Below are 4,671 nucleotides of genomic sequence, written 5' to 3' on the forward strand. Positions count from 1 at the left end.
GCAACTTTCACTAGCAGGGAGAATTATGGTACTCAACCATTTCATCATCCCCTCCATGATTTATTTCCTTAGCTGCTGGAGACCCCCCGCCGATGCTGATCTCAAAGATTTCACCAAGCTCTGTAGGAACTACCTGTGGGGAGGAGACCCATGGAACAGAAGCAGACCTAAAGTAAATTGGGACACCTGCACTGTTTCCAAAACTAAGGGAGGGTTGGGGATTAAAGACATTCGCCTTTATGCTGACAGAATGGCTGCTAAATGGATCATCAGAGCTATGGAGAACCCCACTGAAGACTGGGCACAGCTACTGGTCAAGGACATCCCTAGGTTTACAATCACTGGACACAATAAGTGGCTAAATCTTCCCATTATCACCATAGTAGCCTCCAAACACCCCATTACCCCTAAAGGGAGCCAACTTGTCACGTCAATATGGAAGGCCTGGTTAAGAATTAAGAGTTTTCTGTCCATCAATCTCAATGACAACAAAGCAGAAGGTATATTAGCCATTGACTCCTGCTGGTGGTCTATCCTCCCTCATTCCCCCCTTGAGCCAGAAGAAGAGAAATTAGCCCTTAATCTGCACAAAAAAGGTCTAGCAACCTGGGCAGACATGTTCAACCCTTACTACGGTACCTGGCTTTCAAGAGCAGAGCTGGTAGCCAAATATGACTGCCGAACCCCAGAACTAGACCTAATCCAAAGCAGAGCAATCCAATGGAATACTCAAGAAATCTGGAAAATCAGCAGATCCCCCACCTTCAATATCCTAGCCTTTCACTGGCCAAAGAATAAACCCCTTCTCCCCATTCCTAATCTAGAAAAGTCCCCCCCAATTCATGTTACTCTTAACCCCGCAGATGGAATATCACCTGGGACACGAAAAGATGGTACAACAGTCTCAAGGAGCTGTGGAGCACTCACATTGAACCCAAGAAATCTTGCCTCGCCTGGCTGGTTGCCTACAGAGCCATTTGGACACAGAGCAAGGCTGCCAAGTTTAACATTGCCCCAGATAAATGTGCAAGATGCGGCCTACTTGAGGATGATCTCCACATTTTTTTACATTGCAAACACATCTCAAACACTTTCAAAGTGCTACATGCAACTGTTCTTAGTTGGGGGAAAGATGTAAATTGGAAGAATACAATATTAGGTGAAAACATAGGATGCTCAATAGCCTTATGGAATGTAATAAGATGCGAGTATATATGGCACGCCTGGCTACAAAGGATTGCAGCCACTTTCGACAACCCCGAAATCAAGGGTTCTCCTCTCTCTGTTTGCTTAACTACAACATGCATCAGGTATTGGAACAATCAAACACAAGCCCTACTCAATCTAGAGAAGAAGCTACTGATGACTAAGCTACAAAAGAGAGATTCAGATTACACCAGGGAGAAACTGGAAAAAACCAAAGACAAAATTATCCTAATCCTCTCTAAAGACAGAGCATTAATAGAAGCAATATGCAGTCTGCAGTAAGCAAACCTATCTCTTCCCCTTACAGGAGCAGAAGAGTATTAACATGCATACAGGGATCACATTCCAACCCAGAGAAGCAGATGAATCAGCTTAGGCAAAGTGACCTGGCGTGCTCAATAGATCCAAAGTGGATGCAAACGCTGGACCTCCATTGAACCGGGGATGCCCCTGCAAGATCGGAAGAGCAGCTCAATGCTGACCAATGGAACTCACGGCCCGCAGACATTCCATTGGCTACGGTCCTCTCCAACTCGAATGCAGGCACACAACAACAAGAAGAGCCCGATAGCCGCCACCTCGACTTCATCGGAGCCTCCTGCAAGGACAGTGGAAAGGATCAGAGAAGCCCTGATTAAGATAAACCTTTACCTTAGAGATGAGGCTGTTCCTCCTCCAGTTGGACTGGTGGATCAAGAAAGAAGAAGGTACCACACAGATGGAGAGTCCTCCAGCGTCCTTTTGAGGGAGTCTGCAAAAGGGACGAACTCGAACAACCAGGTAAAGTCCCACAACCAGAACCAGATAAAAACAACAAATACCCTTGAGATAGCCTCCTCCACCTGATTGGGGACGATGCCATGAAGCGGTAGGATGTCCGAGCCGGAAACTGTTCGCCGCTGGAAGAGATGCAGGAGGAAGATAATTGCCAAACAGCAAGAAGGTGCTCCCCTTCAAGCCCCCACCGTCGCTCAGGGCAGTGAGCAAGAAGGAACTATCGGCTAGGTCGGCCGATCGCGAGAGAAGGAAGGGCGAGGAGATCGATCTTCAATAGGAAGGAAGATGAGAAGCGGTCCTGCTCAGCGGAGGCTTCTCAGATCTCAACACCCTCCTAGCAAGGCCATGTAGAAGAAGCAGAAGTGTTTTAGGCTGGCCGGGGAGCCCGCTTTACAAAGGAGATGCACCTTGGATGCCATCCAACCCTCGGGGCGCCACCGTTCAAGATGGAAGCTGCAGAGTTAACAACAAAGCTGATCGAGGAAGATCGAATACATGCAGCGAGGCGATGGAGTAGACTGACAGCCACTAGATTTTTCCCTACCCACGCGTGAGCGCATGCAGTCACATGCATTACGCATGCCACTTGTGAGGCATTGGCCTAGTCTGAATCAACAACTGGCATGTGGCCAATGTAACCTTGGATTCTTCCTCTTTCTATAATATATCTGCCCGTTTTTGAAAAAAAAAAAAAAAGGACCAGCCATCACCAGTGACCAGGGAATAGTGTAGGCACGACTTCATCTCTTGCACGATATCTCCTACACACACAGCTTGAATTGTTTGTGCTGCAGAGCAGTCCAGGAGTAGCTAGGAGGTTGAGCTGCAGTCATCAAATATGTCCTCTCAGAGGCCGTGGCACCGCACCTTGCTCGATGGGGTGAGCTTGTGCGAGCTGGTGTGGACAGTCGGTATTGCTGTGCTGGGAGGTGCAATATGGCGTGCTTGGATGGTCTCCCCAAGAGGGAACCCTACTAAGTGGCCCGTGGTGGGGATGCTGCCTGCTCTACTGCTTAATGTGCACCATTTCTACGACTGGGCGACCAAAGTGCTCATTGCAAACGGCGGTAGTTTCCAATTCCATGGCCCTTGGTTTACCAACATGAACTACTTCCTCACATCTGACCCCCGCAACGTCGAGTATGCCCTCCGAGACCACTTCCAGAATTTCCCAAAAGGGAAGGATTTCTCAGCCATCTTCCATGACCTCTTGGGCCAGGGTATCTTCAACGCAGACCACGAGCTTTGGAGATTGCAGAGAAAAACCGCCAGCCTGCAGCTCAACTCTCGTATCTGCAGACAATTCACTGATGATACTGTGTTTGCGGCTGTGGAGAAGAAGCTTCTGCCCATCTTGCACGATATTTGTGAGAGGAGATTGCAGGTAGACCTTCAGGACCTCATGCTTCGCTTCACTTTTGATACTGTCTGCTTGGTGGGCTTCGGAGTAGACACCTGCTGTCTCTCTCCTGGTCTCCCTGTGGTGCCTTTTGCAAAGGCCTTTGAAACAGCGTCCGAAAACACCACGCTCAGGTTTTTGTTGCCTTCAAGCTGGTGGCAAGCTCTTAAATGGCGGCACCTTGGCAAAGAGAGGGAGATGTCTCAGGCCCTTAAAATTGTGGACGAGTTTGCTGAGGAGGTGATATCCTCTAGAAAAAGGGAACTCCAAAATGAGGGCGAAAGTGAATGTAAAGCTGACCTCTTGTCTTGCTTCGTGAAGATGGGGGAGTCACACAGTGAGAAGTTTCTGAGAGACGTGGTGGTTAACTTCTTGTTGGCTGGGAGAGACACGTCAGCCTTAGCTCTCTCTTGGTTCTTTTGGCTGCTGGCCAAGCACCCACAGGTAGAAGAGATGGTGGCTCGTGAAGTGCGACACGTTGTCGGTGGCGCAAAAGCCGAGGGTAAGACCTTGCTTACACGCGCTGAGCTCATTAAAATGCACTATCTTCACGCTGCTCTATCGGAAGCCCTTCGCCTCTACCCATCGCGAGGTAAAACATGTGCTGATGAATGATGTCATGCCTAATGGGAACCATGTAAAGAAGGACCATAAGTTCATATACAGTATTTATACCATGGGTCAAATGGAGAGCATTTGGGGCCCTGATTGCACAACCTTTCGACCTGAGCGTTGGCTATATGACAATGGTAGCACCACATGTACACCTGCATGCATATCACCCTTCCAATATATTGTGTTTAATGCTGGCCCTCGTACATGTCTCGGCAAAGACATGGCCTACTTACTCATGAAGGCTGTTGCATCCACCCTCCTCTTCCACTTCAGGGTCATCTTAGTCCCTGGACACAAAGTTGTTCCCAAACTCTCCATCACTTTATACATGAAGGATGGCCTACTTGTATCCTTGCAACCTCGTTAATCTTTGTCATCTGAGAAGACACCAATTGTGAACTAGGTTGTAGTAGTTTTATTATATGGAAATTTGTACGTACATCCTTGTTTACCCACCCTAGCTCATCATATGTATTTTGGTTAGGATTAATAGCTAGAGAGCTCTATAGCTACTAGTAAAAACTCTAATCTTAAAAGAAGTTTGCAAAAGGCATTCTACAAAGGTGTTATTTTCAAAGTTGATTTGCAACGGTTTTCTTGCATGGTGTAAAGGTAAATGCATACCTTGTCTCAAAAGTATAATAACTCATGGAGTCATTAAGATGGTGATCAAG

At 47.6% G+C, this 4,671-nt stretch overlaps 1 pseudogene; it reads left to right on the forward strand.

Annotated features, from left to right (window-relative positions):
* The first annotated feature begins 1,711 nt into the window (after positions 1-1,711).
* LOC147640930 (cytochrome P450 86B1 pseudogene) lies at positions 1,712-4,373 on the forward strand (annotated as a pseudogene).
* The last annotated feature ends 298 nt before the right edge of the window (positions 4,374-4,671 follow it).

This window comes from Cibotium barometz, chromosome 2 (assembly GCF_041138505.1).
Source record: "Cibotium barometz isolate CiBa-2024 chromosome 2, ASM4113850v1, whole genome shotgun sequence".
NCBI classification, from domain to species: Eukaryota; Viridiplantae; Streptophyta; class Polypodiopsida; order Cyatheales; family Cibotiaceae; genus Cibotium; species Cibotium barometz.